Genomic DNA, 8,777 nt, shown 5'->3' on the forward strand with positions numbered 1-8,777 from the left:
TATAAATCAACTATACTTTAATTTTAAAATTCTAAATATGAAAACTTAAAAAAATAATCAACCAAAATCTGCAGCCACACTAAACCCATGGATATCACATCCATTCCCATGGAATGATGGGAAGATGGTTGAGGAATCCATGGGAGGTGAGGAAGCAGGTGGCTCCCTTAAGAATCTGGGATGGGGAGTTCCTGTCGTGGCGCAGTGGTTAACGAATCCAACTAGGAACCATGAGGTTGCGGGTTCGGTCCCTGCCCTTGCTCAGTGGGTTAACGATCCGGCGTTGCCGTGAGCTGTGGTGTAGGTTGCAGACGCGGCTCGGATCCCGCGTTGCTGTGGCTCTGGCGTAGGCCTGTGGCTACAGCTCCGATTCAACCCCTAGCCTGGGAACCTCCATGTGCCGTGGGAGCGGCCCAAGAAATAGCAACAACAACAACAAAAAGACAAAAAGACAAAAAAAAAAAAAAAAAAAAAAAAAAAAACTGGGATGGGAGTTCCCCTTGGGGCTCAGGGGGTTAAGATCCCAAAATGGTATCATGGAGGATGTGGGTTCAATCCCTGGCCTCACTGAGTGGGTTAAGGATCTGGCTTTGCCTAGAGCTGTGGCATAGTTCGGAGACGGGGCTCAGATCCAGCATTGCCGTGGCTGTGGCGTGGGCCGGTGGCTACAACTCCAATTCCACCCCTAGTCTGGGAATTTCCACACGCCATAGATGCGGCATTAAAAAAAAAAGAAAAAAAAAGAGACTCTGGAATGGAATGAAGATGGTGCATGTGGGACAGGCGGAGTCCGGAAGCAGTGAGAAGGTGAGTAGGTTTTGTAAAGAGAGAGATGAGTAGGATTTTTAGGATCAAGAGGAAAGACAATGGAGAGACAAGTGAGCTCCCATTCAGGCTGCACAGGGGTGCCAGGTTCAGCCCCCAACCTCAGAGGCTCTTGTTCAACTGGTTCTTTCAAGTTCAACCCTCATCTTCCCACAGTGTTTAGTTCCGCAACCAGAACCCCAAAACCTGCATCACCCTTAAGCCACCAGAAGCATAATATAAATCATGCATGAGAATGTATTCCTTGTCCTGCTTGGAGCCTTAGAGGATCTCTCACCATCTTAAGGATGCTGGAAGGAGGGCACTGGGCTCCCAGATGCCCAGTACTGTGGACATGGACGGATGGACCTGTACTGTGATCTGCCTCATTTATCTGCAAGGAACAGCAATCACTTAAGTCACCCCAAGGAAAGAGAAGTTTGTGACAAGGATGTTTATAGTCAGAGGTCTAGAACCAGAAGGCAAATGGAAAAGCTGCAGAGAAGGTGGCAGCATTTCGCCCCTTTCTTGGGGCGGCCGCGGCGGGGGGTGCTCTGTTTCCCTCTGGGCATCTCTGCCATTGTCTTCTCTCTCTCTGCCAACTCTCTTCCTCCAGCTCCCTTCTAACTTTGGTCTGCGAGAGGCTTTGGCTTTTCATCGTCAACGACACAGAATCCCCACCAGCTACTATCCCAGTTGCCACCAGGTCCAGCTTCTGTTTCTCAGCTAAGATGCAAGACAGGGAGTTGATCGGCTTAGCTCCTGGCTCGGGCCAGGCCTTGGGACAGTAGCCAGTCTACAGTCACCTGGCTTTAGGCCAGGGGCCCACCCTGCTCCAATCACTGGGAGGAGCAAGCAGAGACTCAGGGACCCACGCCATTGCCATTCTGTAAGCCCAGGATTTCCTACAGAGGCTGGAATGAGAGCTGGGCAGGCAAGCCCCCCAAAACCCATCTGGCACAATAAACCTATGTTCCTTTCCAAACCAACTGAGATGGTCTGAACTGGGGGAAAGACTTGGGGTGGGAAGGGATGAGGTTTCCAACCACCACTGAAGGGCTCTCAAGGCAGCCACCACCTTGTGTGGAATTTTGAGATGATCACATATACACCAGGAAGTAGATTTGTAGCAGAAGGATGATAAGGAAGATGCTGATGGCTTCTTCGTGAAAACACCACATGGCGGGTGACCCTGGTGCTGCTCCAGGGCCCGGAGGCCCCAGGGACCCTGACATGGGAGGCCACAGAGCCTGAGGGGGCAAAGCCGAGGACAAGGAGTGGCTCCCTGACACCACCCTGGGCCACCTGGTCAAAGACATGAAAATCAAATCTCTGGAAGAGATGTCTTTTCTCTGCCCATCAAGGAATCTGAGATCACTGACTTTTTCCTGGGGGCATCCCTCAAGGATGAGGGTCTGAAGAGCATGCCTGTGCAGAAGCAGACCCATGCTGGTCATCGGACCAGGTTCAAGGCATTTGTTGCCATTGGAGATTGCAAAGGACACGTCGGTTTGGGCGGCAAGTGCTCTGAGGAAGTAACCACGGCCATCCAGGGGGCCATCACTCTAGCCAAACTCTCCGTCATCCCTGTGTGGCGAGGCTCCTGGTGGAGCAAGATCCGCAAGCCCCATACCGGCTCTTGCAAGGTGACTGGCCGCTGTGGCTCTGTGCCCGTGTGCCTCTTCCCTGCCCCCAGGGGTACTGGCATGGTCTCAGCCCCTGTGCCCAAGAAACTACGGATGATGGCAAGAATTGACGACTGCTACACCTCTGCCAGTGCCTGCACGGCTGCCTTGGGCAACTTTGCCAAGGCCACCTTTGATGCCACTTCCAAGACGAACGGCTGTCTTACTCCTGATCTCTGGGAAAGAGACAGTGTACACCAAGTCTCCCTATCAGGAATCCACTAACTATCTTGTGAAGACACGCGCCAGAGTTTCCGCGCAGAGGACTCAGGCTCCAGCTGTGGCCACCACATGGTTTTACATGAGAAAAATAAAATGAACAGTGCTGGTTAAAAAAAAAGAAGATGGTGATGAATGCTACTTACTCCCATGACACATATTCTGGCTCCCCCCACCCACACATAGAAGCCCCCCCCTTTTGTTTTCTGCCCCAGCCACAGGCAACGCAGGAGCCACATCTGCAACCTACACCACATCTCACAGCAACACCAGATCCTTAACCCACAGAGTGAGGCCAGGTCTCGAACTCACATCCTCGTGGATACGAGTCAGGTTCGTTACCATTTGCCCCCTTAATGCAGTGATGTCTGGGGGCTCAGGGGAGCTCCATGCCCAGGCTTTTCCTGCCTACTGACTTGGCGCTGGCCTTCTGCAGGCCTCTTCCTGCCAAAACATGCAAGGCCTTGGGAGTCGTGGGTGGAAGCCTGAGGGTATGCTCTGGACCTCTGGCCTCAAGCCCACCCAGCCGGGGTGGGACACTCTGTCCTCAGCCTCCCCCTCCTTCTCCCCACGCCTCTGCCCAGCTCCTGACCCAAACAGACAGCCTGCGGAGAGCTCTCCCAGAAGCCACTGGCTATCCTTTCAAAAACAGCCAGAGCTCCAAAACCAAACTCCAAATGCCTGACCTCCCACATCCTCCCACAGCCCCATCCTCTCCACCTCTTGGAACAGAGACTTCGAATCCAGAAGCGAGGAAATGACATCAGCGGACCGTGATCAGACCTGAACCAGAAGGGAAGCGGGTCTGTGGAGGGGGCCTAAGAGCTGGGGCCTTCACTGACCCATCGCCCCCCTCTCCCCCCCCTGAGCTCTTTCTCCCCCAAGCCTTTGGGCCTCCAAAGCCTTCGCTGCAGAGGAAGAGACTGTCTTTCTTAAAATGGGAGAGGGAATTCCCATCGTGGCTCCGTGGTAATGAGCCTGACTAGTATCCATGAGGATGTGGGTTCCATCCCTGGCCTCGCTCAGTGGGTTAAGGATCTGGCACTGCCGTGAGCTGTGGTGTGGGTGCAGACGCAGCTCGGATCCCGAGTTGCTGTGGCTGTGGTGTAGACCAGCAGCTACAGCTCTGATTCGACCCCTAGCCTGGGAACCTCCATATGCCATGGGTGTGGCCCTAAAAAAACAATAACAACAACAACAATAAAATGGGAGTAATGCTCACCTCCGCTATTACCAGAACCTCCGGGAACATTTTATTTATTTGTTTGTTTGTTTGTTTTAGGGCCGCACCCACGGCATATGGAGGTTCCCAGGCTAGGGTCGAATCAGAGCTGCAGCTGCAGGCCTACGCCACAGCCACAGCTATGTGGGATCCGAGCCATGTCTGCCACCTACACCGCAGCTCAGGGCAATGCTGGATCCTTAACCCGCTGAGTGAGGCCAGGGATCGAACCCAAATCTTCATGGATACTAGTCAGGTTTGCTACCCCTGAGCCACAATAGGAACTCCAACATCCGGGAGTTTAGCTGAAATTTTAACTATTCCAGTTGACCAGGAAGGCAAGCAAAATCAAGACCAACTGTGATGCTGCAAATAGAGACACACACAGGAAAAGACAGAAGCGAGAGGAAGACAAAGGCTGAGGACCGATGAACCAGGGGAACCCAGGACAATTCTCCTCCCAGCTTGAACTCGGTGTCCCTGCCTCTCAGGAGACCCTGGGCTACCACCCCAATATTCCACTTCTCCCCAGATCTCCCCATCCTGTCTCACTGCCCCTCTGCTGTCCCCAGCCGCAGACCAGCCCAAAGATCCCTGTTTCTTATTCACATCAGACCTGCAGTCAGCAGATTTTGTGAATCCAGAAGGCGCCCTGAGACTGTCCACTTGGGATGGTGATTCACTCCCCACAGGCCACGGCAGGGTGCAAAACAGCCAGAGAAGCCTCGAGAAACAAACATGGTGACAATCATTTACGGGAAGTGTTGGTCAGGAGAAGATTTGTTCTCGCGTGAAATCAACCCAGATCAGAGTTCCCACTGGGGCACAGTGGATTAAGGACTTGGCAATGCTGCAGCTAGGGCATAGATCAAACTCTGACCTGGGAACTGCCCTATGCCGTGGGTATGGCCGAAACAGAAAAAAAAAAAAAAAATCAACCCAGATCAATTATGAAGAAGAAAGCTACAATTGCACAAATTTTGAAATAAAACGCCATCTTCCAAGTCACGTGGGCTAAAGGCAATGTGAATCCAGGATTAGATCTTGGAACAGAAAAAGGACATTGATGGGAAAACCGGCAAAATACGAATAAAGCCGGGAGTTTTAAGTACTAGAGGTCATCTCTCAGTTTTGACGAAAGTACCTTGGTTATATAAGATGTTAACATGAGGGGAAAATGGGCTAAAGGCTGTATGGGAACTTGGTACTATCACTGCCAATTTTCCATAAATCTGAAATTAGTCCCCAATTAAAATTCGTTTTTTAAAAATCATATGGCAGTTTCTAACTCCCTGTCTCCCTCCATCCTCACCTCCCCCCACCCGGCAGCCCAAGTTCGGGACCCATCCACTCCATCAGAGTTCCCTGGGTGGCAACCCCTGAGAGCCCCATGAGGACAAGCTGGGACCAGAGGCCGGATGTGTGGTCACGGGCGGGTCTGAGCCAGCTCAAACACAAGGGAATCAGTCTGCAGAACCACAGACATACCAAAGCCCTGGAATTCCAGAGCATTCCAGATCTACAGGTCGTTTGTTCACTCAGTAAGGATTTCTCCTAGCAAAAGGCGTCGTGCTAGGCTGCCCCAAGAATGGGGGGCGCTGGGGGGAGAGGGTCGTAGGTACAAAACAAATTAAGACCCAGCAAACAGTCTCCTACCTTAAGGAAACAATGAGGAGGGGAGCAGCTGGGCTCCCCACATGGTGACCATACCTGGCAGTGAGACTGGAGGACAGGGCAGGCACAGAGCCTGCCTGGGTGATCAAGGAAGGCTTCACAGAGGAGGTGGCATAAGCTCGGGCAGCTCTAGCTCAGCTGCTGCTCCTTGTGGCCCAAAGATAGTCACACAGAAGCTTCTGGCTCAGGCAGCAGGAAGGAGGAGCCAAGAAAAGGAGGGCCCTGCTCTCTGCAAATATCAAGTGCTGCTGGCATCATAAAATCATCATCACCATCACCCAGGACTCTGATGGCCCAGTGGGAGGCCCGGGGCCCTCAAGGGAGCCCGTGGGGAGGATGTCACCCAGGGCAGCCCGGGGCTGCTTCCCATACCTGCAGCTGGGGGCAGGAGCCACAGGAGGGTGGGGGCACTTCCAGGCGGCCTGGGGCTTGTTGACACAGCTGGGAAGAAAGGCTTGTCTGCCTCATTAATCACTTCTGCACAGGAGCTCTGAGCGGGGAGCACCCCGGGGGCCAGGGCTGGGTCTCACGGGCTCCTGAAGGTGGAAGGTGGTCTCCAGTTGGGAGCCAGGGGAAGGTCTGCAGAGGCCAAAATGGCCTGGATCCAGGCTGCCAGGCCCCAGGGAGCCCCCAGGCCAGGGGGTTTCCCAGCCAGGATGTTTGTCCGAAGAGCAGCAGCCTTCCTGCCCGGGGGTTAGAACTGCTTCCAGCCTGAGGCTGGTAACCCCCAAAGGGCGAGTCCCAAGAGAGGCTTTTTTTTCTTTCTTTCTTTCTCTTTTGGCCGAGCCAGTGTCAGCTGCTTGCCATGCGGTTCCTGACCCTCCCAAACCCTAGTGTGTGTGTGTGTGTGTGTGTGTCTCAGAGGATAATCTGAAGGCATCAACGATCACCCACCTTTGCTGAGACCAGAGAGAAGGTCCATTCGAACAAGAAGACTGTTTTAAACTCGACAAGGGAGAGGATAGGGAAGCCGTGGAATCGTTTCTTCATCCGCTGTTCATTACTCATCGCACAAACACCCAGCAAACACCTACTGTGTTCTGACACTTTTCTAGGAGCCCAGGAGACAGCCAAGAGCTGAGATAAGGTTTTGCTTTTCTGACGCTTACCTTGCAGAAAGCAGGGCAGAGACTAGGAAAAACTGTGTACACGGGACTCATCAGGCAGGCCAACGCCCTGAGTCCAGACTCGGTTTCCAGAACCGCCTTCCCCGGGCAACCCCCTCTCCCCGCCTCACAGAGGCCCCTGCCCAGTCTGAACCTGGAGGCCGAGGCTGGACTGTCAGCTGGAGGACAGGAAGGCCTGTGTCATCTGCTCTGTAGGCAGAAAAAGGAGGGGTGGGCATCTCCCCTCCAGGTTAGTCTTTAAGCCTCTGGACCAGCAGGTGGCCAAGAGGTCCAGGTCTCTGCCCTCTGTCCACACCTCAGAGCAAAGGGTGTGCTTGCCCCCTGAGTGTGTATGTGTGTGTCTCACTCCTCCCTCTTGCTTTCTTCCACTCTTTCTCTTCCTTTCTTCCCTCTCCTCCCCCATCCCCTGTTCTCTCTCCCCCTCCCCCTCCCCTTCTTCCTGTCTCGCATTTTCCTGCCCAGGAATCAGACCCCAGACAGTACCTAGGAAGTCTGCGGCCTTGCCTAATAGAACCATAATAGTCCTCGGGGAGGCGCGATAATGACATCCTCCTTAAATAAAAGGACTTAATGGAGATTTCCCAAATTTGAAAACCACATTTCCACTAGCAACCTATTCAGCCAGTGACTGGCTCTGGAAAGGAACCTGCGGGAAGCTGCAGTGGGGAGGGGGCCAGGTGGGAGGAAGGAGTCTGTGCTCAGAACCTCTGCTCAGGGACCCTCCTTTGTGGCAGCACAAAGCACTGGTCTGAGGACACGAATCCTAAAGGGGGGCCCTCCGCGTCCACCCTTCTGGACCAGCATAGAAAGAGCAGAAGCTCAGAATCTGGAAATCTCGCGAGACCCTGCGTGAGTTACTTCACCTTGCAGAGCCTCGGCTTCCTCAGCCTTGAGTTGGGATGTAACCACTATCTCCCAACCTCACAGCTGAAGGTGGGGCCGTTAGCATTTACCTGCTTCCCAGCACAGAGCAGTCTCCAAATCCTCTGCATGCCAAGCCTTAACAAATACGGCTATGGTACAACTATAAATATAAAAAATTCATTGAGTTAAAAAAAAAAAAAAATCAATTCCTGTTGTGGCTCCGTAGTAAAAAACCCGACTAGTATCCATGAGGACGCCGGGTCCATCCCTGGCCTTGCTCAGTGAGTTAAGGATCCAGCTTTTCCGTAAGCTGTGGGCTAGATCAAAGACACGGCTCAGATCCTGAATTGCTGTCACTGTGGCATTGGCTGGCAGCTGCAGCTCTACCCTAGCCTGGGAACTTCCATAGGCCACAGATACCGCCCTAAAAAAAAAAAAAAAAAAAAAAAAAATACAGCTAGACTGGGATCCTTCTACTCCTGCAAAAGAGCAGGCAAACCCAAGCTGGACCACCCATTCACTTTGGATTTAACAACATACCAGACTATTGTAGGGGAGGAGAGGAGAAATGGTTTTCTTACTGTCTCTGTCACTAGGTTACTAATTAATGATAAGTGAGGTGAGAGATATATAATTAAGATCTTGGGACCTCTGGGATCTCTCCGTTTACTTGAGGTGATCATACAAACCTTTGGGGGCTCCCTTTGGTGCCTCTGAAAATGGAGATGCAAAGACTGAACCAAGGGCTCTCAAGCCCTTATAATCCACCTTCCGCCCCCCCACCTGCCACCTCGAGGCCAAGAAGAATGTGGTGGGGGAAGGCAGGATGACAAGGGAGTCTTATGGAGTGTGAACCCAGGTCCACCACCTACTTGCTCTGTGATCTTGGGGATAGCTCTTTCCCTCTCTGGGCCACCACTTTCCCAGGTGTCCAGTCATGGGACTAGGTAATGTCTAAGAGCATTCTCATTCTAAAAATAATTTTTAATTAGAGGTAAATTTCTTGTGACGAGCGGCTCTGCAGAGCATGGGATTTGGTGTGTTTGCCAACACTGCCACCTTGTGGCAGAAACACACAACTCCTGGCTGAGGCCTCTCTTTGGCGGCCTTGGGGTCAAAGTCCCAGAGGCTCACACCCCAGCCCACCCACCTCCCAAACAGAGATGCATTCTTACCAACAGC

The 8,777-nt window shown here is 52.7% G+C and overlaps 1 pseudogene; it reads left to right on the forward strand.

The window, feature by feature from the left end:
- LOC100737636 lies at positions 125 to 3,683 on the forward strand (annotated as a pseudogene).

This window comes from Sus scrofa, chromosome 12 (genome assembly GCF_000003025.6).
Source record: "Sus scrofa isolate TJ Tabasco breed Duroc chromosome 12, Sscrofa11.1, whole genome shotgun sequence".
NCBI classification, from domain to species: Eukaryota; Metazoa; Chordata; class Mammalia; order Artiodactyla; family Suidae; genus Sus; species Sus scrofa.